We start from the raw sequence: 26,069 nt of genomic DNA, 5'->3' as shown, positions 1-26,069 counted from the left end.
ATAGGTAGAGAGGTTTAACTATTTGTTGACAAAGCATCAGTGAATTGATTTTTTTTTTTTTTTGAAAGCAAGTGATACTTTTGTATCAGGAGATTTCCCTGTATCACATGCTACTTTAACTCAAACCATTAGTGTCATAGCAGATATTTCAGAGAAAAATTTTGTAATTTGTCAGCCGTATTAAATGTTCATTGATTTAAAAATCAAAAAACTTTCATGTAGTTACAGAATATAGCTGTATCCACAACCAATATATTTCTGTAGTTATTGACTCTCTTGAAATGCTATTTCACTAATAAGAGCAAATGTTGTTCCATAAAAAGCAAGGAGCTTATGTTGATCCCTGTAATTACTTTTTAAGCAGATGGAACATACATGTCCGGCTCATTTCAGAAGCTGCAGGCACAGCAGTCTTGCAGTTATGAGGAATCTGTCTCACTTCCATGGAAAGGAATGGCAGTAAAGATAAGTTGTGAACTCTTCTTGAATCCCTACCACACAGCAAGTGTACTGTTGAAGGGACGTGGAAAGCCTTGAAAAAGTAGCTAAATAGAAATGAATGCTGCACAAAGTGCCCTGGGCACTGAAAAACGCTCATTTTCAATGTTAACCATTCCCAGTGTGAAGTTTTCAGTGCTGTGATGGTTGTATTTTGAGGCAGGCCAGCCTACTGAGTCGGCTTTCTGGCCAGAATCCTGCATGGATCATTAACAAGTAGTATCCAAAAAAACAGGAGAGCAAAGGTTCCTTCTCACGCTGTACAAAAGCCATCTATTTGGGCTCAAAGTTTATCTACTACTGCATAGAATCAACTTTTTATTGAACATAAAAGTCTGGTTTGAGCTTGTCTGATGATTAATATTTGCAAACTGTCTTACTGGATCCCAACAAAAAGTCTGTCAGGTCATATATTAATTGAAGCATGACAAACAACTGTTTTTCTCATGGATGATGGCAAAAAAGCAACAATTTAAAGGGCTGCAGTTGCTAATTTGGAATGAAACTAAAAGATAGGATCTGGATTCCTGTCTTTGGCTTGTGCTTTATCATCGGGATTTCTGAAAGCAGCCGGAACTTCTGCTAAAGAGAAAAAGGGTCTGGCTGGCTTCAGCTGAGATGTGTGTTACACCGCCGGTGCCAGCTGAGCCCTCTTTCCCAGAGGAAGAGTTCCACCCTGTGGGAGGGCAGACAGTGGTAGTGCCTCCTGTCCTTCTGGCTCTGCCAGAGCGAACCCAGCTCTCTGTGGGAATCCAGGAGACGATGCCCAGAACCTTTGCACTCTTCTGTTGCGCTGGCAACAGCATCTTCCTTTCTGAGCTGCATCTCTACTGCAGGTACTGTTGCATCCCCCAGTGCTGTGCAACCTCTTTGCTCTTATCACCTTTCTGTCTAGGTTTCCACTGATGCAAACCAGGAGTAGGTTAGGCATAACCTTACTAGTGAAAAGGTCAGTGTCCTCTTGCATATATTCACCTCCCATTGATTTTGGTGAGATGGCATGCCTGAGAGAAAAACTTCTAACACTTACTACATAACCATCAAATAAGAAACTAACCTTACTAGTTGGTTCCTGTAATGGGTATCCCTAGTACATAGGTCTGTTCGGGTCAAGCACTCACCTCAATCTGTTTCTATTGTCTTAGATACTGTCAAGTATTCACAACAGAATGTCTGGAGCACGGCCAGATAACGAAAATCCTCTGCCCGCTTAGTATAACTTTTTGTGCGTTGCAAGATCTCTCTTCTGTAGTGTGGAAAAGATACATATAGATGTTGTCTGTAAATGTCTTTTTTGACATGGGTGAAAGTGTGTCAAGGTGTGTGCTAAAAATTAAATAGTACAGCAGCTGTATGATAGTGCTTGGCCCCATTCTCTGGCCCTCTCTAGTTTACGCATATGGACATGGCTGAGAGTCCTGCAAGACTAATAAATGCATCTAGAAGGAAGGTGCGTAATGTGACCCATGCAACCTGTTTAGTCATAAATTGCCCTTAAGTTGCAACTTCAGTCAAGCCCTTGCCAACAGCTCTTCTCATCGTAGTCATCCTGTTCTGCATCTAACGGTTGTACAAGCTGAACTCTAGTAAAGTTGCCCCAAAGCCTATTCCTGTATTTATGGAAGAAAAGGTGACCTGGAAACCTCAGAAACTTGAAGTTTCATCTAGGTTTATCTCAAGACTGTTACTAAGGAAGAGAGAGAACAGCCTTACGAGAGAGCAGCCAGCTGCCTCCTGAGAGGCAGGAGTCCCCTTTGAAGTAACAGTGGCTTTGGACAGGTGACATGCGATAGAGGTGACCTAGTGGAAGTAGGAATTGCACTTGCAGATTGCGCATGTGGTGTCCTGTAACCCTCTGCTGACATGGGAAGAGCAGTCTGCCTCCTTATCCCTCAGTCAAGTGTCCTGGAAGCATCTGAGAGAAGCTGCTTGCATCCCCTGGGACTGTGTTAGTTGCTGGAACCTGTGTAAGGTGTATGAGGAAGAGGAAGATTATGCCCATGTTGGACTAGCTCCAGCACAGCCTTAAGAAACTGAATTCTCACTCAAGCAGGCAACTGGCCACTCTCTTCTGAGACTGTTCTCGAAGGAATAGGAAAAAGCCTTAAGATAAACCTGACAACCTTCAAGTTGCTGAGCTGTCCCATGGAGACACTTTCATATGCTGAAGAGGAAATAAGGTGATACTGCTTCCTCTCTCCTTGTGGTGCTTCCAGTTGAGAGCAGATCTGCTTCATCTGCCTTTCACCCATCACAATTTGGGGACTTTACAATAATTCTTCGCCAACAATTCTAGACTTTTCTACATATGGACTTTGCTTTTACAGAGTCTGCAGACAGTAGTAGCTATCAGTTTTTAAGACTAACTTGTTTAATCAGACTAGCTTGTGGGAGGAAGAGGACAGGCCTTTCCTTCCATCTGGGTAATCAACCTCTATGAAATAATTTGTATGCCAAAATGAACAGTATATAATTTAAGATTTGAAATGTTTTGCTGTATATGTATTCTTTTCTAGTGGGTAAAAATAGATGTTACAAAAGAGGAGGCTTTGTGCAAACGTGAGAAATAATGGAGATGAAAGTGAAACCAGAAACATGCCACCATTTCACGTGGTACTACCGTGCTGTAATATGAGTGCTGCTTTTAAAGCCAATAGGTCTTACTCGTGTTAGGGTTCAACTGGTTTTGCATGATCGTTTGGTAGTCTTGCACTACTGAAATGTAGTGTAGAACAGAAGTATAAATTAGCCTTTCAGATCAATTTATTAACTCATGTTCTTCAGGTATATAAGGTAGAAGGAAGCTTTTATATGGATTAGCAGTCATTAATCCTTTTAAACACTGATTCAGTGGAGCACCTAAGTATGTACTTAAAATTAAGCACAGAATTATTTCCCTTTCAATCATTAGGACTATTTGCATACTGAACTTCATGGACGCGTTCAAGCACTCATCCAGATCAGGATCATAAACAGAGACTCTTTGACACGGCAGCAAAGTACATTAATGCCCGCCCTAATCTTTCCTTAACCATTTCACATCTTTATCCTGTTCATGCATGCTTTCTCCGGTCAGTAACTTGAGCTTGTACCTGTCTGAGCCTTCCTTGAGAAGCCTCCTGGTCCCTTAGGGTTTAGCAAAGCAGTGTTTTGTCACACATTCCACCCATCTCTTTTTATTAAAAAAAATAAATAACTGGTGTTTTTTCCAGTGTTCTTTGACCTTAGCAAAATGATATGGTTGCACTTGGAAGCAGAATGTGGCTTTTGAGCTACTATGTCATCCCCCAAGTTTTGTCCTTGGTATTAAGATCGTGTCTATACTGGGACACAGGGATGGTAGGCTCTTCCATCTTGTGTACTGCTAGTTAAGAATCAACATCAAACAGGAATCGGACGTTCTCCAAAGCTTATGACGCTTCTGTCCTATAGGTGAGTGTCCCCTGCCCTTTCCAATATATGGTATACATTATTGATCTCACTAACATTTGTGCAGTTGCCTGCTGGCTCTGTTATGCAGTTTGTTCCTGGGATTTGCTGTAACTCAAATGCCTCATTTGTCCTTTGCATGGAAGTTGAATGCAACCTTTGAAAACAACAAGTTAATGCCTTGGGCCATTTGAGAGCTGTAGTTATGTCCTCCTTTCTTCGAAGATATAGCAGCTCATACAGGAAACGATCCAAAGTTCAGAGTGGTAGAAAGGCAAGGAAACTTGTTAGCCTTGTATGAGGATGGAGATACGTGCAGGTGTGGATTTATCTATGGGTCAGTACCTTGCCCATGCAGTGTCCATGTGTTGCAGCCTTGGCCCTAGAATTCTCCTGCCTCTTGAATATAGCTGCTTGTAAAGGTATTGAAAAGACTTTAAGAATGAAATTACAAGCAAGAGTAAACGCTGGCATCCAAAACTTCACAGAAGAGGCTTTCAAATGCACTAGAGTGATTTGAATGCCCAATTCCTCTTCCTTCTAACGGGAAGTACTCATATATCCAAATGGCATTGAGAATCTCAGCCTCCGTTTGTATTTACGTGTGGCCTCTATAGGTGTGATTTATATATGTAATCTTTCACACATGTATGTTGCCAAGCTAAAATTGCCGTGTTACGGTAGTGCTGCCATCATTGTGATGTCTGTTTCATTTCGGGGGGGGGGGGGGGGGGGGGGGGGGGGAAACAAGTGAATAGCTGCATCTTGTTTACTACCTCTAAATATATCTTCTTTTCTATAGGAAGTGATTTTGTTTGCATGAACAGTAGAGGGAAGAGAAAAAACAAAATATATCTTAGCCAGCTTCAGTAAATTTAGTCTTGTTAGTGTTTGAGCAGTAAAGGGAAAGAACACAGAAGAAAATGAATGAAAGAAAGTGTTATTCGAGTTTTGCTATATAAACCCGTGGCTCTGTAGAAGTGTCCATAAGTTACAAAGCTTTAAAGGAATATGAAGAACTACTGGAAAAAAAGCTGAAAGGAATTCTCTATATAGGGGTCAACGTGTAAATAGACATTGGTATTACATAGTGACCAGCGTCCTTCCTTCTCTATTACCTAAGTGACATTACTGTCTTATTTTAAGATGATGAATTAGACCATTTTTTTTTCTTTTTAAATTTGTATAAACTACTTAGTATGATGTTTTGTCTGGACAACCCAAACTGCTATGCTGCTAGGAAAGCTTGGTATGTTTTTAGTGCTGCAGTGATTGTGCAGTGCAAAAGGCTCCAGGCAGCTTCATTGGGGCATTTTGTTAGGGAGACCTACCAGTAATTTGGTACAGTCTGGGTCAACATCTGGTAAGTCTTAAAGTAGAAGAAAAACAAAAGATGGTACAGTCAAGGCTGTGATGGTCTGTCCATTGGAACTGCAAACTATGGTCACATAATCCAAAATATATAGCCTCATGAGCAAAAATATAACAAGAGGTGATCAGCCTGTGGTTGATTTTCTGTGCGTGTACACCCTTGTATCCACTTCAAGAATTAAAAGAAGCAGCAAGAAATTAAAGCTTATTTTTTCTGGCTGTCTTGTTCCACTTCTCTCAGTTTCAATACCGTCTGAATGTAATGCCTAGTGTGCACATTAGGCAGTCTTGCTTGGTACTTCCTTCTCAGCAGCTTTATAAACATGTTACAGCAGAGGGCAGTAGGAACCTACCTCTGTGTAAAGTTGTTTTCTATCACAAGTGTGCAAGTATGTGTTTTCTCCTCACTCCTCTTCCCTGCTATAATGACATTCAAGGTCCAGATAAAGCTTATAGAGGGGAGCTGCCACAACTGTTGTCACTGTTCTTGTCACAGTGAACGCAAGGTCTGTGTTTGTAGATCCATTTCTAGTCAGTGAACTGATTCTCTAGATTTGATGTATGCTGCAAAGAAGCCAGGCCCAAGTTGATGGCAGAAACTGGGCAATGTTTATCTCAATTCAGAATCCTGTAACAGTTGGTAGAAGGCAAATGATGTGACAAACTATACAGCATGTTGTCTTGCTAGTTGCTGAAGTATCTTCATCTTTTCCTGGAAGGCTGTTTCTTAATTTCCCAGTACAATATCTAGGGTTTAAAAAACAGAGACTTTAAAAGTTCATGCATTTAGGGAAGAAAAAGCCAATGCTGTAAAGCAGCTTCAGCTGGGAACCTTTCAGATCCATACAGCACGATGATGTCAACAGCGCCAGGATTACCTCCCCTCTGCGCATCTCCTCTCTTTGCTCACCCTCGGCATCTTCTGCCAGTGCTCAGGAGACACTGCAGTTCACTTGGGTTTGGTTGCCATTGCCTCCTGTCAGTTCAAGTTAGTGTTCCAGTACTGCAAGCCATCTCAGTAGGTTTGGGGTTTCCCTCCCATCCTGTTTTTATTTCTTGAAGGAGGACATGCTTGTACACCTTCTTCTCTGGCTCAGTGGACTCGTGTCTCGGCAGCGAGCGCAGTCGTCTGTGAGCATAGTGCCAGTTCACAGCAGAGATCAGCAGAGGCTTTGAACTTGCTCCCTCCTTTAATTGGAAGTAGCCTGGGTCTGATGAGCTTCCAGACAGCATTGCAAAGCTCAGCTTTCCCCCGCCCCCGGCTTCTCCAGGCGTGTGAGAGTGTACGTGTGTGGGAAGGAGGGAGTTGTCATTGTAAAGAATTGTTCAGGGGAGTGGGGGATTTACTCATTTCCTAGTTTACTGGTGAGGATCTGCCTTACGTATTGCTACACCTAGGATGTATTTTTAACTTTTCTCTGATAACTGTAGCATACGTACAGATGGACTTACTGAAAGATAGATAAAACATACTACAAATTACACAGACTGCATGGGGATATTAGGAACCTGGCTGGCTGTAGAAGTTCCTAGCTCTTGCAGTCACTCATATTTGTTGAACTAAGACATTACTAGATAGACTGTCTTTTTTGTCTTTTTTTCTTCCTTTGTTTGCCTATATGCTTGTAAAGGATAGGTTGAAATCAGGACCCACGTACCAGAGCGATTCACGAAGTGGTTTGCTTCTGAGGCCAGACCAGTCCCATCTGTAAAGGACAAAGGCTGCTCACTGCATGGTTGTTCAGAGCTATTCAAGGATGGAAAATGCAGGAAACAATAGAGGGAAGCTGCAACTTCCGAAGATCTCCTGTATCTTGTTCTGGTGCTACTCTTTCCCTATTACTCAGATTAAGTCCGTGCCAGGTGAAGTCCCATTTTGGGCAGACAACTGTCTTGTAGGATAAGCAGCAGGAGGGGAGCCAGGGAAATGAGTTATTCAAGTCTTTTGCTTTGGTAATGTCTGCAGCTTGTCACGTTGTACCATTGTCATAACTCTAGTTTTGCATTATTGCAGCTCTGTGTTCAGCTGACCCCTTTGTGCCACGCTGTTGTGCCGCAGGGGATCAGGGAATACTTACATGTCCGCCTGCTTCTCTGAGAGTTGTGCCCAGGATGCTCTGATACAGGAAACGTCCACTAGGTACCGGGTGGAGAGAACACATCTCTCCAGGCTACCTATGCTTTCAAAGCTAAATAACCCTGAAAAGTTATTTCTAGAAACTGGTTTCACTATGCATAATAGCTATAAAGATTGCATTTACAAAACTATTTTTAAAAAAAAGGCACTCAAAATTGTCCACGCAAAAAATCAGTGACATGATTGTAACATAGGAAGTTAGTTAATGATTGTTCCCCTAAAATATAACCATGTGGAGAGAGAAACGTGTACTGAAAATGTATTTAAGTCCAAATTTCAATACTTGTACCTGAAGGAACAGGAAAGGGCATAAAACAGACCTGTGCAGTTTTAAGAAATCCTTAGATGGGCGTTGTGTGGTATATTATCACAGTTTCACCATGAAGCGTGAGGAATGCAGCTTGAAATGAACCTCTGTTCTCAGCCCAGCCTCTTGGGCAGATGGGCGTCAAAAGGCTGTTTTCTTCTGTGGGGCATCAGAAGACTGAATGACTCATCATGTAAAATATACTAGGACTACAAAGACAAAAAGCATAACTGATTGAAGAGAAGTTTTGCATTTAAATTTAAACTTGCCATTCTGTCAATGTAGATTTTTAGTGTGAATACTTGTACTGGCTCTGGTCATGTCTTTTTAGGGAGACCAGAATCACTGAAACGCGGGAGGAAAAGCTAAACCATATTATTCTTATCTAGGTCTTTTCCAACCTAAATGATTGTATGATTCTATATGCTGCATGGTACTAGCGAGGTAACTCCTCTCCTGTCAAGTTATGGTGCAGTGGTACTTTGCCTATGTTTGTTTGTGCTGCTTATTAACAGAAAATGGTGAAAATAATCAGCTGTTCAGAGGACAAGAGCAAAATTACTAAAGCAAAACAGTTGAAAATTTTCAAGCAAACAGGTTTGGTGTTGGAAATTGCTGATTAAGTAAAATGGAAGCATTTCACTTACAGAGACACATTCTGTTTAAAATTTCAAGGAAAGCTTTTGAACCTTTTTGTAATTTGACAAGCCAAAAGAATCGCATTCCAATTATAATTTTAGATGTTGCATACAATGTAAGTCGGTACAAAGCACTTTGGAAGGCAATTTCAGTATTTTATTTTGCCATTTTTTGTATTTTTAATTATAAAGCGAATTTGAACATTTTGATGTCTTCCAGAGAGCATGGAAAGTCTATTTTGAAGTCAGCACTGCTTGAGGTTGGTCAGTATCTTATGCAGATGTGAGGTCAGCACCCTACATAGTTGGGTGGAGGAGTTAGATTGCAGGAGTTAAGAGAAAATAGAGAAACAAATATTCACCTTGAAGCTGCACAGCCTGTCTGTTTTAACCTTGGTCAGATTTTAATGGATGGCTGCTTTAATGTGCCTACCCGTAGCTGGATCTGAACCAGAGGACTGTTAGAAATATTAAAAATCCTAGTGTAGGGTCTTAGGACTCCGTCATCTTTGGACTTCCCCACATTATGGAAGTTTTCAGTTTTGATCAGCTCTCACTGATACGGAACTTTGAGGAAAGGTTCAAAGAGGGTTCAAAAAGGACAGGATTGATTCAAACACAAGGAAAAGAACTTGACAACAGCAGAGCACTCAACTGTTGAGGGCTAGGTAATACGATGGTGTTAGCTTCATTATATATACTTAGAATGCAGTAACCTAGACGAAATAGTCTTATAGTTACAAAAGGAGAGAAGTGCTACATTACCTGACAGGTCTTCTGGCTTCCAGTGTCTGAGATCCATAGTCAGCCCTCTTCAGCGTGGTAGGTGATGAAATAGGAAGGGAGAAGCAGGAGTGTTTACCCAGTTCCTCCTATTGGGCACAAATTGAGAGGAATTTGGGCTCTGTATCTGGCTGTGTCATTGTCTGGGGGCTAAACTGCTAAGAAGTAAACGGTGCGTCCCAGTTCATGCTCTGGTCTGCTCCTGGCAGGGTGCTGAAAAGTCCCTACAGAGATCAGCCTGTAATGTTACTAGCTGGATTTGTGACGGCATGATTGTGGCAGTGCCCGTAAGGAAAAGCATTGAGGCAGTAATTTGTCACACAGGTCAGTTGAATATCCTTAATAAGAAGCTTCTAGCACGTGATTAAGAAAGAAGAAAGTAGCAGTACAATTGCTTCTTTACATTCAACAGATGTTTCCTAACCTAAGTAGTAAATTCTTAAGACCTACACCATGAGCTAATCTCCCCTGGAGTAACACCCTCTGCTATCTCAGAATAGTTATGATTATTACTATTACATAAACACATAGATGTGCCGGTGATCAAGGGTTCATTGTTTCAAGGTGTGCAGTATGTAGAGCAAGAGGGGCCACATGATGGTAAGAGATTCAACCTAAATGGAAGGACAGGTGAAAGAAGCATTGCAGTATGCTTGGGTCATGTATTATCTCACTGGCCTTTGCTTAACAGGCCTTACTCTGAAAGACAGCTTTCACTTTGCCCCGCTTTCAAATTCTTAAAAATTCCTTTTAGAAGAAATTAGGCAGAGGTTAATAGTAGCTTTACTTTGAAATCTGCTTATGCTTTACATAACATAAAAGCTTGCCTGTCTAGGTTAGATGTCTGCTTAGTTCTGTGCCACCTTGTATGAGCATAACAAGTAAGACTTGGTCTTAAACAACAGAAGGTCAACTGAATTCCAGTTAATGCATTTCTTTCAACTCACAGAAAGAGGGGGGAAAAAAGAAATCAGTGCAGAATAGAATGACACTCAGATGGTGAACTTCTCATGTAATTTCACAGAGTGCAAACAGAGGTAAGTTTAGCCTGTTCATCCACAGTCTCTACTTTGGGATCAAGTACAGCCTTTTCCTATTCCAAAGGAGAGAGTTCACCTCACTGGGGACACTGCTGTGGCCAGCAGACAGCATCTGGCAGATCTTCTAGCAGCTACAAGGAACACTTCAGCTTTTCAAGTGAGTACAGCCAGCCATGACGGTCTGTATAGATGATTCCTGGGTGTTGGATTCTCCACCCCCATAGCACTTCTTTCAACAGCTGGGAAAACTTCCATGGATTTGAGACCTGCCTTGTAGCTGAAAATTAGTCAGCCTGGGTTTTGCCAGCATGCAGTTCTGCTGGCCATGCTCGCATGCTGCTCAGACGCTGCCTGCTACTGAGGTAAAACATCCTACTCCTCTGAGATCGAATGGGGTGCCGAGTAAAGATGGCCATAGAGGTTTTGGTAACATAACTACCTCTTTCAGAGTAGCCTGGGTCTCTTGGCACAGCACTCACATCATGTATGTATGTGTTTGCAGCTGAAAATATATTAGCTTGCATAGCTGCCAAACTGCATAACATAGTCGTGCCTAGCTAGCTCCCTGCTTTCACTTCTAGTTCACTTTCATTATTGTTGCTTTTCAGATTTGTTTCTGGTTTTAGAGGATTATCTGCAGCTTTATTTCCTGCAGAGAAAATGCTAGTTTGAATTCTTCTCACTCAAGAAAGATCTAAAGCATCACTGAGTCAAGGGCTTTCTACCCTGAATTCAATAGACTTCAGGTGAGGTCCTAAATCTGCTTGTGTTGTATTTTCTTTCTACTTTAACCGCACTTATATTACTTCCCTTGTAATATTTCTTGGCCCTTGGTAGCACTTGAGAAAAGTCCCAGTTTAATACTGTGCATGACTGTCATTAATGTGCCAATGACTGTGTCTTCCATATCACTGAGGATGCTGAGAAAGATGCCTGGAGACATCCCCCTCTCTTCATATTTCAAATTCATATTTATTCTTACTCTGTTTACAGTGTTTAGGGAGATCTTAGTTTGCATGACCCGACTCATATCTGAGATGATTTGAATAAATTTTGAGAGGAAGCTGTGTGTAAATTATCTTCTATAATCTAAGCCTATATCTGATGCTTCCTTTTCATTTGCTGGTGATATGTCTAAAATGAAACAAACAGCAGCAATATCAGCAACTGAAATTAACCAAAGATTTGTGCTTTAGAGACCTAGGCACTAGATTACTCTTACTTCTCTTATCCTCTGTATGCCTATAGAATTTTTTTTTTTTGCGCCTTCCAGAATGTGTTCCATTTTATTGGCAATAGATGCTGTCATTACTGCCACAGAGCAGAGCTCAGCAATTTTTCAAGGATGCTTTGCTATATTGCATTTTCTGTCCCAAGATGGAAGTCAAATGCGTTGGCAGAAATTTAGCAGAACCCAAGAGACACTTCCTCATGAAGAAGTAAGATGCAGCCAGACGGCTTAGCAAAGGTGGTGTTCTAGCTCTGGCTGAGTTCAGTGCTCAGTGGGCACCAGGAGCCACTACCTCTCACTGAGGTTTCCATGAGAGCAGTAGCTCCAGTTCCTTGCACGTGATTCAGCATTTGTCCGTATGAGATGTTTGGTATCTAAGTGCAGTGGGATGGCCATGGCTGGCAACCAAATTCCCACCAGCTGCTCGCTCGCTCACCCCCTCAACAGGAAGGGGAGAGAGAATAGGAAGAACAGGAATGAGAAAGCTTATGTGTTGAGATAAAGGCAGGGAGATCACTTGTCAGTTACCATCATGGGCAAAACAGGCTAGACTTGAGGAAAATTAACTTAATATACTGCCAATTAATATATATTTAATTACTGATTTGGGTATTGGAAAGCAAAAAGACAAACACTAAAACACGTAGAGAAAACACCTTTCCTTCCCCCTTTCCCAGGCTCAAATTTACTCCTTCACTCCCGACTCCTCTCTTCCCCCCTTGTTATCACCACAGGTTACATATGATCAGTCCCTTCAGCAAGGCAGCTGGGAGCGGGCTTATGGTCAGTACCTAGCAGTTCCTCTCTGCTGCTCTCTTCTTGTCATGCTCCTCTGCTGTGGTGCAGGTCCTCCACAGACTGCGGTGAATATCGCTTTCCCAAATCATCAACTGATACAGGATTCAGTACTCCAGACACCCAGGGCTGGCCACAGTGCCTGCTGCTGGGTCAGGTCTCCTAGTAGTGGTGGCACCACGCCCTGTGCTGGGTGCCACTCGGAGCAGCAGCATCCGGAGACTCAAGGATGCCCAGTGACTGGGGAGCCTGCACTGGCCCTTGTCTTGGCGTCCATGGTTGAGTATGAAGGTGCTCAGCACTTTCCAGGATTAGGCTATCAATAATAAACCATTTTAAATATCTCAAAAGCTGTGCTGTGATGACAACCCAAGTAATTAATTGCATTACTTTTAATAGACCCTTCAAATAGTGCCAAGTCAGTGACATCTGCTGCACTGTGGAAATACCTTCAGGGAAGAACATTTTTAATACGTGATACCTCAAAAGGCAGGCCATAGATAGATAGGCTGAAAATGGCCATGCAGGGGATAAAATGTTTTAAGAGACCATTAAGATCTCCTGCTTATTGCTAGGTCAAAAAAAAAATGACCATTCACCCAGTTACTGGTGGATGATTTAATTAGGATCTACTTCTAAAAACACAAAATCTGTCTGCTTAAGATGCATTCTGCACTTCTTGGAGAGGGCCATGTTCTCCTGCACCTGATTTCTGTTTGGAATCAGTATTACTATTGATCATTTTAGCATAGTTATCTTTGATACCCAGTGGTGAATCAAATCCAGGGGAGGCCTCATCCTCAGCTGATGCAAACAGGCTTGCCCCAGAGCAATTAAAAGCACTGATTAACAGCAGCAGAGTATGTAGAGCTGGAGTTTTCAGACAAACACAGATTCACTTGCTGTTCTGGTTCTCTTGGGGAAAAATGCAAAAGATGCTATTAAAACAGGGTTTGTTTATTGACCTTTTCTAATTTCTGTGTTCGTAAAATAATCTTGTTTATTAACAAGTCATCTTTAGCTGAGATGCACTGTGCTCCCTGAAACATTTTGTGCAGGATTCATGAATCGAAGCTGGACAAACTGAATACCAGGGAATTAATTTCAGAGGATATGATCTCATAATCTCACATCTCTGGAGATGGATAGATTTTGGCTGGCAGCAGCAACCCTGGAGATAAGTGCATCCATATACTCAAAGGAAACGGATCCTTTTAAAAAGAGATATTTACTATTAGATTTTCATGCCTGTGTCAAGTCTCAGGGTTTGGATTAAAGGCCAGGCTTATTCTTGTTTTAGTGCTTGTACGTGGCCCACTCCTATTCAGCGGAGTTAATGTGAAAATAAATAGCGACCTAACTTTATGATCCTGCTCCAGTCAATCTTAGGAGGACTGGCAGAAATGCAGCTTTCTAGGGTCCCTCTTCAAGCCTTCATGACTCTGCACCAAGAACTGTGTGCTGTAGCGGCAGTGCAGAGCTGGCGGAGTTGGCTTTTTGTCTTGAAGTAGTGGACTCATGTCTAGGGTTTTTTTTCTGGAGCCAGTCTGCAGCCCCTTCACTTTGTGCACGTACCGATGGTGAATCACAGATCCTACAGTGCTTCAGAAATGCAGAAAGGGAGAGGGACAGCATGCCATGCCAGGTGGAATTTTCTTATTGTTTAAAAATATCACCACATAGAAAATAGCAGAAAAGTTGCCTAAAAGCAGCATGGAAGCAGGGAGGATCGTTCAGTGCGTCTTTATCTCTGTGGCACGGAAATAGAGAGCTGGCAACAGTGCTTCAGTGACGGGAAATCTCCAAGGTAATTTCCAAGATTTGCTGATAGCTTACATGGAAATTGGGCATATAATTTTACAAAAGGTACTTCCCAGTTAATTCTACTTTCCTGTATGCTGTTTCCTCAGTAAATGACTGTTCTCTTGCCAAAATTTATTTATTTGGCTGCATTGTTTGTACAATCTTCCTTTACAAATTATGTGCCTAAATTTCAGAGATTTCCAAAGGTCTCATGATTTCCCCTGTCATTAGCTAAACCTGCTGGAGTTCAATATCTCTGAAAAAGGAGGCTTGCTATGTTCCTTCAAAGCAGCAAGTGAAAAACCCAGCCTCCAGCTTTTAAATCAAGAGCCAAAGCTAGGTCACATCAGCTCTGATGCAGTTAAGCATTTAGGTAGGTGAGTAGGCAATGTCACTACTTTGATTCCTAGGGGCCGTTCTCATGTTTAAACATGTCGCTCTGCTTTGCTGAGCTGCTGTCAATGTCCCAGAAGCTCGGGTGAAATGAGCAGTTTGATGCTCACGGGCCAAACCTCCCCATGTGCAGGTCTATGTTCAGCATCCTGTCATATGGTGAGCTGGACCCTTCAGAGGAACAGGGGCTCAACCTTAATTCTGTTTTATTTACCCTAGATGAAGGGAGCAGACATAAACTCACATGAGAAGGGAAATGGGCTTGCTAGGAGATACAGGACATCCGTAGGGATTAGGGCTGAAGATCTGAGTCAGGGCTCTGTTAATGAAGCAAGGCCCTTGCAAAAGGGCCCAAAAGCGTTAGGCTGGACTTGTAGGCAGAAGTTCTGGAAAGAGACACTGGGGAATAGTGTGAAGTTGGGAGGTGCAGCACCTGATGCTTTAGAAATGATGGCTCCTGGGGTCTGCTGTGGGCGGGGGTTGCATAATGCTGCACCCAAAGAAGCTGATGCTGGTTTTCTTGCTAAGAAGGAGGAAAAGGGATGAAGGAAGGAAAATCAAAGTTTGAAATTGAAGACTGACTGGGTTTTTTTCTCTTGCTTGGATTTTGGTTCTGGAAGCTGTAGATCAACATTAAGTCACCTCAGCTGGGTCATGACCCCGTGATTAGAGAATCTGATATGAATGAGCCTATAGCTAAGCTGAATAATCCCTGCTTGAGCAAAACTTGTCTCTATTCAGTTTAGTGGCAGTAGGCTATGTTTTACTAAGTCCAGTAGATGTAGTCACCTTGCTCTGCACTCACTGCCAGGAGCAATCCCACCATGTAACATACCCAAAGTTATGATAAGCTAAGCAGGAACAAAAGTACTCTTATGATGTGGTGAAGAAACAGCATTTTAAAAAAATGTGAGCCACCTTGAAATACTGATTCTATGTTCAGGTGTTTTGCACATTGCAAATCGCAACTAGATTTTCAAAACTGGGAGAAGGAAGAGCAGCTCCAGAAGAACACTTGCAAGAAAGGCTGTGCCAGACACTGAATGTTAGTGTTCTCCTCTCACAGGCACACTATGAGTGAGAAGTGTTGCCTGAGATTACAGGATGAAATTTAATAGGTATTAAAAAAAGAAAGATATAATTAAACCCCTTTTTCCATGAGCTTTCACCTGATACAAACTTCATCATGTGAGCCTAGTACTTCTTGCATGTTGTAGCTAAAATGCTGCAATTGTCCTTAGGACAGATTAATGGGTGAAGAACAACAAAGGTGAGCCATCACATAACTCAGGAGAAGACTGTTGGTGCATCTGTCAGAGGTTAGCAAGGATTAGACCCTATGACAGCAAATGCCACAGAGTAGACTGGTAAGAGGACTGTCTTCTCCTTTGCCTTCTGGCTGATTGCTCACCAGGTTAACTGAACATGCTTAAAGATGCTTGGTGCTGGTTAGTAATTTTTTGAACCCAACAAGTACTTTCCCATCCTGGTTGTAGAAGACTGGATGATACAGAGCTCCCGTGTGAGCTGCGGGCATGATTTCAATGAATGTTTCCATTTATGTTCACTTTGGCAGCTGTGGGCCTATGGGCTGTTCTGTACCTTATGTAACAGACCGGAGTATTAAAATCTTTCCTGAAAAAATATTACCTAGTATAAAGTAGATTTTAGTAAAACTGCACAAGTTGGTTTTTGTTAAGGGCTGATTTCAGTGCCCCTTGGAATCCATAGAAACATTTCAACTGACTTTGGTGACTACTGATGAGATGAAGTAGGCTGTTTCATGGAAAACCTGGAGGAGAATGGTGATAATGCTATATTAAGACTGTGAACAAAAGCCATTACTCTCACTAGCCTCAGTAAATGGGGGGAAAAAGATTTTTTTTCTTAGTCTTTCTTACAGAGAAAGAATATAAGTGTTAGGAAGAAAGACAGGCCCTGGAGTAGAGAAATATGCGAATGAGTCAGAGCTTTCAGCAGGACCTGACTCTGGCTGGGGTTTTCATCTTTGTGCACAAAACGAATATAGCATGCAGAACAACTAGTGAAATCAAGACTTACGCAAAATAACTGAAGTGGGTGAATTTGGTATGTATGATGGCTTAATTTTTCAATGTGCAGAATAAAATGTGACAAAATTTCAAAGAAACGCAGTCATCCTTGTTTCAGTACTAAGTGCTCTGTGGGAGTTGCAGCACTGATTAAGTTATAGCCCGTGGATTTCAAGGGCCCTTTTTTGAGTGTGACAGTGACAGTTGTTGATAATGAGGTTAAACTTCACATGGAAACTAGGTGATTCAAGGAAGCTGAACTACAATGCTGCTTTCTGCACTGTGATCTGTGTCCCGCTCAAAGGTCAGCTGGAATAGGCGGACCTAGGAGAAAAGCAGCAAGTGAAAGGCAGTTTTTCCTTGCCCTGATATAGAGCAGGAAAGCAAACTTTGCCCTCTTCACTTCAGTCTTTCCACAGTGGCACAGCTTTGGCAAGGAAGGTACATAGAAATCTCTTGGTTTTTATTGGTAACGTGCAAAGTTTTATTGATGGTTTTTGCTGATGTAGTCTGTGTGCAGCAAGCTCCACATCTTTCCAGAGCCTCAGTGAAGTCAGGAAGCTCTATACAAGTGTGGAATTGTCCTATACAGAGATCTCTGTCACTGTAGGGTTTTAGACACTGCATGACATAAGGATTATTTGCTGCACAACAAGCAGGTTTGTGTTTGAATGTGTTTCAACAATATGACAAAGACTTGAAAAAAATTGCTCCCAACTTTAATTGAAAAGATAATTGCTAAGAAGAAAAGAATGGGAGTACTGCTTTTTTTGTGTGTCACCTACTTAGTTGGCACATCTCCAAAATCAGTTGATACAGAGATAAATCTGCATTTTTGGAGAAAGCTGTAGGTAATCCAAATCATATACTTGGCTATGCCCTCCCACTCCACTCAAATTCCTTTCTGAAGTGATGAACATACAAGGAACTTGAATACACTGTGGAGGAATAAATGGTACAATAATTTAAAAGGGGGAAGAAAACCCACGAAGCATGCTGAGCTGCTATTTTCCAACTTGTGAGTTAGATTTTTTTTTTTTTTTTTTTCTGAAGCTGTTGAGTTGGTTTCTTCTCTTCCATTCCTTTCTCTGCTTGTTGAAGGATGAAATGAGCCCTGGTGAAAAGAGAAGTCTATGGCTTTAAGTCCTATTCTATGGATTCAAGTGGGTCTTAATTTCTGCTTAGACTTTGTGCCAACTGTCTCCCAAGCAAATTTCATTCATTAAAAAAATACAGCTTTATTTCTGTGTTTGATGCATATTAAGTTGGGGTAATGTTCAGTCCCAACTACTGCTTAGCTCAATGAAGAAAAGCTTTGTTTTTCATTAACACCCACAATTTAATCAGTGTTTGTGGATATATCATCTTTTATTTCCTCTTCAGATTCATTTTAGCCCAACTGTATTAGATGCATGATTTCGCCATTTCCCTTGTTAAGTTCTTGTTTTTCAGTTCATGTATACATGTGACATAGCAGGATGGAGTTGCCAGGCACAGTCTCATGGGCAAAAAACCCCAATTATCTGCCTTTCTGTTAGCCAGCATGATGTCTTCCAGACAGATCTTTAAGTATTTTCCTTGAGTAACTTTTATAGGTAGTGAAGAAAGTCCTCATTCATACCAGGATCAATTGTGAGAGAGGCAGAAAATTCCACGTAGGTGTGGGGGCTATCTGCCATCATGGGCGAAGCACACTGCTCAAAAGTACACAACCACTACTCAAATATTGTTTCAGTTTCTTCTTAATTGTCTAGTCCAGAAGCTACTTCCCAACAGCTCAAGGTCAAAAAGTGGGATGCAGTTTGTAGCCAAGACTCAAGCTGAGAGAAACCAAAGGATCTGTTGTGCAGGAAATGTGAAATGCTGCGTGTTTCTGTGCCTAAGTGTGAATAATTATCTCTGCGACCCCAGTTGCGTGATCCCTTGTAAGTCATATAAATAGTACTTTCCAACAGAAGTGACAAGATGCTAACTTTCTGGGGAATGTAGGTAGGCAGGCCTTTAAGACCGACAGGAGGGACGCTTGAGTAGCGCAGACAAAAGCTGGCTTTCAAAATTCACGTTAGCAGCCTTTTCATCTGCAGAAGCTTGGTTTTTTTCTGAAGCAGGTTTTGAAACGTATTATTACAGTAAATGTAGGGCTCTAATAGTGGTGCTGAGCTGATAATCCTGGAAACCAAAGCTCTCAGCTTACCCAAAAAACCTAGCACGGGGCAAGCAGCAGAAGTGGATGCTTCCCCACCCTGGCCCCCTCCCGGGAAGGGAGAGCATAGCTGCGTCCCTGTTCCCAGCCGGTGCTTTGCCTGCTGAGCTGCTAGTAATAGAGTATTGACTCACCACCACTTGAAATATCTCACATACTGATGTTGCCCAGAACTCAAAGTGTATTACCTCTGCATTAATTGAAATGTAGCTTTCAGCAGCCCTTATAAGCGTGCTCGACTAGTGTGAAAGCATTTGTTTCCAGCGGAGATCCTGATAACTAGTGAGATTCAGGAGCGGTGACTGACTTTGATCATCGGCTTTCAGCTTGGCTTGCTGCCTTGCTGGGAGGAGGAAGGGAAAGTTCTTCCTTAGAAAAGCCAACTTCATGTCAGTGTCTCCTGTTAACATTTAGTTTGTTTAGCTAAAAACATGCAGCTTTGAAGCTCCCTTTGTACTGAATTGCCTGGCCCCTTCTCCCAATGATACTCGTAGCTCAGAAGTTACGTTTGTCTTCATATTTAATCTGTATGTGACTTCCATTTCGATGGGTATGGCAGCTGCTGCATTTCCAAGTTTGCCCATCTCCTAGCTTTCCCCTCATTTCACCTCAAAAACTGCCTTGGGATTTTCCTCAAGGCTGCCAAAGTCAACTTCACCTCTTCTTTGGAACCTCCTTAGCTCCACTGTTTAGGGACAAAACCTCTTCTTGGATTCTGCCCAAGTGCTGCTGTACTCCCCCGAGGGTTGGGAAGGTAAGAGCCTGCAGGCTGCTGCGTGCTTTTGCAGTCGGGCTTCTGAGAGAACCAGGGCTCTCGCGCTTGCAGCTCCTTCAGGATTCGTTCCCGTTCATCCTCCCCCAGTGCTTTTTCTGATCGTTCTTCGTGGCAGGAGGGTCAACTGACTGACACCTGTTCAAATCTAGATTGCCGCCTGCTATATGACCTGGTTCCTCCTGTGACTTGGAGTAATTTATGCAATCTGAGCTTGACTCCATGCTTTTCTCTGAAATTACTCTGATTTACCCTGGTTATACAAAACCCCTTTAGCCCATGTCACTGGTAATGTAGGTCATTATTAGTGGGAACAATAGCAGATAAGTATCTTTGGCTTCCACCACACCCAAAAACAAAACAAAAATGAAAACTTACTAACACCTGGTAAGGCAAGATTAAAAAAGGAAATGAAGAAAGGGGAGCAAAGAGGTCACAATATTTAAAAGAAATGTAAACTGAACACACAAATGCATCCCAGGACAAAAGCTAAATCTGCAATGGCAGCTGCCCACTTTGAACTGTGTTTTTTCATGGTGCACTGCACCATTACACTGTAGGTTAAACAACCACAATGTAAGGTCAATGGCCCATTCAGGAGTGTGCTAATTTCACACTATGCTATTGTTAATAGGCAAGATTTAATGGAAATGACTCTTGTTGGTGTCTGGTCTCCTAAACAAATTTTAGATCATTTTGATCTGCCTTGTTAGAGGATCAGTTCATTGTTTCTGGCAATTTTCTTGTTGGAAAATGAGTCTCATCTTTAAATATTGAGAGATGCATGCTGTTATTTCTGTTGGTGTTCTCCTCCTCTGCTTTAGTTTCATGTTTTCTGGTGTTTGACAAGGTCCATACAAGTAGATGTGCAGGAAAGGGGGAAGGAGTAAATCTGTGAGTGGGTTGAACTCAGTTCTGGGGTGAGTTTAGAAATTTAAGCGTTTTCCATTTTTGCTATCACCCTTAATGGTATATTTTGAATCTGGTTTGTTGTAACAGGTCACAAGTCACTTTGTGTTTTGCCTGAGCCGTGGATTCTTTGGAAACCTGCGCTGGTGTCTTCAATTCATCATATATCACTGTTATATGGTTTCCTAGAGAGAGACAAATTTTGATTTGGTGTGAACTGATGCAATTCTATTGGCTTTAGCACTGCTGCTTGATTTTTATAGTAGCATACCTAAGGGATAATTTGCATTGTACTTATGAGAAGAGGCTTGTAAAGGCCACCTGCCTGGGAATCTCACTGCCTTTGTGGTCCTCCGGATTTTGCAGCCTGCCTTGGTTGTGAGTATTCCCATTAACAATCTGCCTGAATGTGCATTAGGAAGCATTAGGGCAAGCACCTTTACCACATGCCTGTTGTTACCTCTGGAGATTTGACGTGCCACAGCAATAGCAACCAAGCTGTGAAGCCAGGAGGGTCTGATTCTCAAAAAAGGAAAATTGAAGGAGGACATTAAAATTCTGGATTTAGAAGCATGTAAGTAATAGGTCAGTGTGCCTGTCAGAATCTGAACGGCATATTTGTCTATTCTGGTGAATTCACGTTTTAAATTTGGGCTTACGCTAACATGGCTCAGTAGCCCATGAGGTTCCTTTATCGGGCCGAAACCCAGCCACATGCCATCCTTGCTGAAGTGCAGTTTCTGAGTGGAGGCTGGGGTCTGGCCTGGGTTTTGATGGCTTACGTTATGGTGAGGCTCTGGACTGAGAACCTCTTCTTTTTCAGTAGGTAAGCACATTTTGAAGGTCTGCAGCAAGAGAGCATTTAACAAGCCTCTGCTGGAATGAGCACCAACAGATTGTAAATTGCAAAGTGCAGTGTAATTGAATCTGATCTCTGGCTTTTACAGACTGTAGTAATTGGAAATTGCCTTTCATTTAAATATATGCCATTCCTAGGATGGCTCCTTCTTAAAACTGTGATCTGATAATTTTTAAAGAGATAATAATGCGAAGCAAGAAGTGGTATACAGTCCCCTTGGTACTGATGGAGAATGGCAAAGTAGAGACTTTGGGATACTTCCTGCTGTGTCATTGGTATTAAACTAAGTCCTACACAGTAATTAACAGCTTAGCAAATATGAACTGAGTCCTTGAATAGCCACGGCCTGGAGCCCAAATATCAGTGCTCTGTTCCAGGTCAAAACAAATGACCTACAGAAGGGCTGAGTAGAAGCAGTCCCGGTTTACACTTGGCAGCAGGATGCCGAGCGCCGCTGCAAGCGTCCCTCGGGCCAGCCCTGCAGGGCTGCCTCCCAGCAGGTCCACGCGGTCCTGGCTATATTTTTCACACCTCTTTAGGCGCAGCCTTCGTCTGAACGCCATCCTGCCCAGTGGCTAGGCAGTTCTGTATATAACAAAGGGGATCAAAAGTTTTTTTTCAGCTGTGGAAATACAATGATTTCCCTAATTTTTTGCTCCTGTATGTCTAGGAGATCTGAAGGTAAGGTTTGAACTTAAGGAAACAAAGTAAAACAGATGAAGTCTAGACCTGAACACTGTCTTTTGTAATGTTGTAGACTTGCTGTTGAGGGCGCACACTCTTTCTCCTCCTATGTCCCTTTTCTGTCTCAATATCTTCTTTTTTTTTTTTTTTTTTTTGACGTACAATGACGGATACATTAGTTGTCTAGGTATTGATTAAAGATTGTGCAGAAAGCCACAAACAGATTTGAGGCCTGGGATCTTTAGTGGAGAGCCTATTTAGCTTTATCAGGAAGAACGTTAAGAGTTGATTTGCTTAGTATAAAGTACCCTCATGGTAAGACTATACTGGTCACCAAAAAATTATTTGAATGGCTCAAGAGAATGTGTGGAGACTGGTGAAGTATGCCTCAGCCATCTGGAACCTGAGGGTAAGCAAGCTCAAACTAGAAATTTACCTTATACTTTGAAAGGGTGGTATCTTGGTAAGAAAAACCTCCTAAGGAGTGATTGTTCATATTCTCTTTTTTAAGACAAGACTGAATAACTTTTCAGAAGACAGATTTTAGCCAGATATTTACTTATATAGGTGGTTATTTAGTTCTATATGGGGTTACTGAGTTGAAATTAAAAGGGTGGTGATACATCAGCGATTAGAAAGGGTGTTTTAATGGTCCATTCTTGCCTTCAACTCTCTGAATCTATAACAGACCAATTTCTCACCTGCATGTGCCAGATGAGTGGATACTCAAAACTGGGTCTAGGTCTAAGCCAACAGCCATAAATTCTATAAAATTCAGGATATGATGGAGGGTAGGAACTTCCGTGGACCTTTCCCCACATCTACCTACCTTTTCCATGGGGGAGAGAAACATTCGCGGTGCTCTTAGACAATGCAGCAGGTAGAAGTTGGCTATCACCTTCTCCTTGTCCTTAAAACAGTTGTTTTGTTGTCATCCTTGTTGATGAGGACATACCACCACTTCTCCTGTTGTTGTGCACAGTGAGTAACAGGAAATATCCCGATGGTCAGGAGCTTTGGAGGGTCGTCATGGAAGAGGCTGACCAGCACCTACTGTTCTAAAAGCTGAGTCTCTTTTGTAGTTTCCAAGTAGTTCAAAGCTGCCATCCACCTGCTCTGTCTGCCAGTCAAGACGATCATGTTCTCAACTTTCCATTTCATGGGCAGGGAAGTACATGAGAATTTGGACTGTGAAGACAATTATTACCTGCAACTGCATGCTGCCAAGATGTGCTTACAAATTGGGTTTCAGTTTCACATTTCTTATTCGCTGTAACTATTTGGACTGGCAATGGCATTTTGCTCAATGTTTTTCCTTCATGAAATCCATCTGCTGGTATCTTCTTACTTAAAAAACATATTTTGCATGCAAGTTCCCCAAATAGCCAATGCTTCCCCAACTCCCACCTTTTTAAGGAAATACAGCTTGAGTAGCCACGTGTGCTGAGCAGCGGTGTTTGGAAGAGTGGAAATGTATTACTGCGATCATAAGGAAGGAGGTGGGATTAGGTACGTATTACCCATTGCCTCCGTTATTTCAGTTGGAGTTTGGTGTGCAGACCTCTAGCAGTTGGACGACTTAAGTGAGGCACCTGAAATTAGAAACCACTTTTAATAAACGCTGTATAAATAACATTAGTATGAGGGATTAAAGGAAGAGCATTGAAGGAATTTAAGGGCACGGGGTTGATGATTCTCCTTATGACGCTCCTTCAAACCTGTGACCAAATCCCACTGTTTACCCTGCAGTATTACTTACTCTGCCGTGCCAAGGCAGTCGTCTGTTTTGGAAGAGGTAACAGTTTCACATATGTACCATACTTTAAGAATGATTGATTGGCTTCAAGGAATCAGTTTTAGTTACACCTAGGTAATTCTGCTAACTAATAAATATACTTAGCACTAACCTCTTTGTGGCTACTCAGAAATGTCTGCACGCACAGTCTGAAGGACTGCGTATGCTTTTAACTCATTTTTTTTCCATGCTAATGTCAGTGCTGGGATTCTCTGTTCTCTGGTAAAGGCAGAAGTGGCGTTGCTCCTCTTTCTAGGACACAACATGCTGCCTGCACATTTCTACCTCTGAATTCACAGCCAGGCTTCACCCAGAAGACACTGACATAAATTATTTCATTTTGTGTTTTGAAGGTTCCCTCTGGTCATATAAAATAGATTCCATTTGAAAGTGTTTTTCTTAATCAATTTTTCTATTAGCATTTGATGATCGTAAAGGTCTTTTCCAACCTAAATGATTCTATGATTCTGTGATTCTAAGCCATCAAGTTGTGCTGAATGCACTTGGGTAGAGCATACCCTTTCAAGTTAACTTTTGTGTTAAGAACGTTAAACCAGATCTGTTTAACAAATGTTCAATGAACATGTTCTCTGCTGCTCCTGTGGTCATGCAGTGTTGTGATATTTCTACAGAAAGGCATACTGCAAGCAGTTTGGACCTGAGAAGTGGTTAGCAATGTGTGGAACACAACTCAGGGGCTCTGCTGTGAATTCCTCTACAAATCTGTTATGTGATCCTGAGGAAGTCGCGTTGCCTGTCCATTCCTGCTTCTTCCCTGTGTCTCATCTGCTGACAGTACTCTACTTAACATGCTTCCTTTGAAAGGTAGTAAATATAGCATTTTTAGGGTCCAAAACTGCAAATTTTTCAACTCATTTTATACTGATACCATTCCAGTTGGTTTAGATAAGACATATAAAGAAGAATTTGGTCTTCACCAGTTGGTATCACACATCCTGAACCAGACTTACAAAGGTATTTTCTCTTGCATAAACAAGCCACGGACATATAACCTCATGAGGGTATTTGCTTAACAGTGGGATTTTGAAAATCCAGCTCACTGTGTGCAGGCATTGTGTTAAATATGTCTTGTTCAAAAGTATTGAGCACATTCCAGTTGACAATTACAAATTTCCATGAGAATATAAAGAAAAAGATCTTACAGGAAAAAAACAAAACAAAACACAGAACACAAAACTCCCACATTTGATGCTGATACCACACACTGAAGTATTTCTTAGTCAGCTACTGACCAATTCTGCTTAGCAAGTTAATTTAAAAGTACTGTTTATTTACACCTTCCATTTGTCTGCATGGTTGGAGGTAATAGTTTCATTTTGACTGACTACTCCATACACCTTGTGCTGCAAAGCAGTAATTGTTTGAGTTGATAAAACTTCTCTCAAAAAATTCTGCTGAGCGCAACTTTAAAAATCACATTGTTGAATGATTTAAAAAATGCAAAAGTTTGCTTTTCCTCAAGTTTAATTACAGAAACGATTTAACCGCTTAGACCTCCCCAAAACCAATCTTTCCTAATAATATATAAAGACTCTGCTCAGTATCTGTTCACTATATATATATCTGTGTGTGTGTGTGTGTGTGTATATATATTTACATAAAGTGTTAATGCAAAACCCCATCTTCATTGCGTAATGTGACATGAAAAATGGTCACCAGTATGTATGTATGACAGTAAGCTGTGCAGGGGAGGTAATGCCTTGGTAGCTGCCTTAGCTTTCCCTGTAAATCTGAGGTGGCATGCACTATAGAAGTCTATATCTAGATAATCTATGCAGGCTCTACCATAGAGAGCACAAAGCTTCATCTACAAAATGTATTTTACAGAGATTTCCATGTGGAAGGAAGCATCTAAATAGCTTGGTAGCTCTGGAATCAAATATATGGCAACTCTGAGATTTTTCAAATGGTGCTGTATTTGCTTCCTCTTGAAAACGTAGCGGGGTGATGCCTGTGACAATCTTTCAGACAAGCAACTATTCTGTTGAGCACTGCTGATCATCCGGATGAGATCCAAAAGCAGAGCTCCCACTTCGCTAGGCTCTGCCATGCCGCAGCCAGTGATGGACTCTTCTGGCTGTGATATCTTCCGATCGATGCCGTTCCACTAAGCAATAAGAAATACAATATTCATAAGGAGGAAGAGAGAAAGCAAGGAGCTGTGTCTTTATTTCTCAATGATGCTACCATGCAAGCAGGAATGCAGACACCTGGATTTTGGTCCCCACTCTACTTTTCAATATGCTACACATGACCCAGCATCTAACAGAGAAAAGGAAATATCTTTTCAGATATCAGATCCCACATTTAGAAATTAGCATCAAGTCCTGTTTCTGTGCCAAGCAGCTCC

At 41.8% G+C, this 26,069-nt stretch overlaps 1 protein-coding gene across 3 annotated transcripts in view; it reads left to right on the top strand.

Moving 5' to 3' along the window:
- PPP1CB (protein phosphatase 1 catalytic subunit beta) overlaps nucleotides 1-26,069 on the top strand; it is a 100,249-nt gene that overhangs the window by 41,593 nt on the left and 32,587 nt on the right. Inside the window, exon 1 of one of the 3 annotated variants that reach the window (XM_082305370.1) lies at nucleotides 10,891-10,949. The exons of the other annotated variants lie outside the window; for them this stretch is intronic. The gene's annotated coding sequence lies outside the window, so the exon portion shown is untranslated. Of the gene's footprint in view, nucleotides 1-10,890; nucleotides 10,950-26,069 lie in introns of those variants that run through there. 3 annotated transcript variants of the gene reach the window in all.

The sequence above is a fragment of the Platalea leucorodia genome, assembly GCF_965183815.1.
Source record: "Platalea leucorodia genome assembly, chromosome: 3".
NCBI classification, from domain to species: Eukaryota; Metazoa; Chordata; class Aves; order Pelecaniformes; family Threskiornithidae; genus Platalea; species Platalea leucorodia.
Note: the sequence above shows the minus strand (reverse complement) of the source record. Positions and strands in the feature narration are given on the sequence as shown.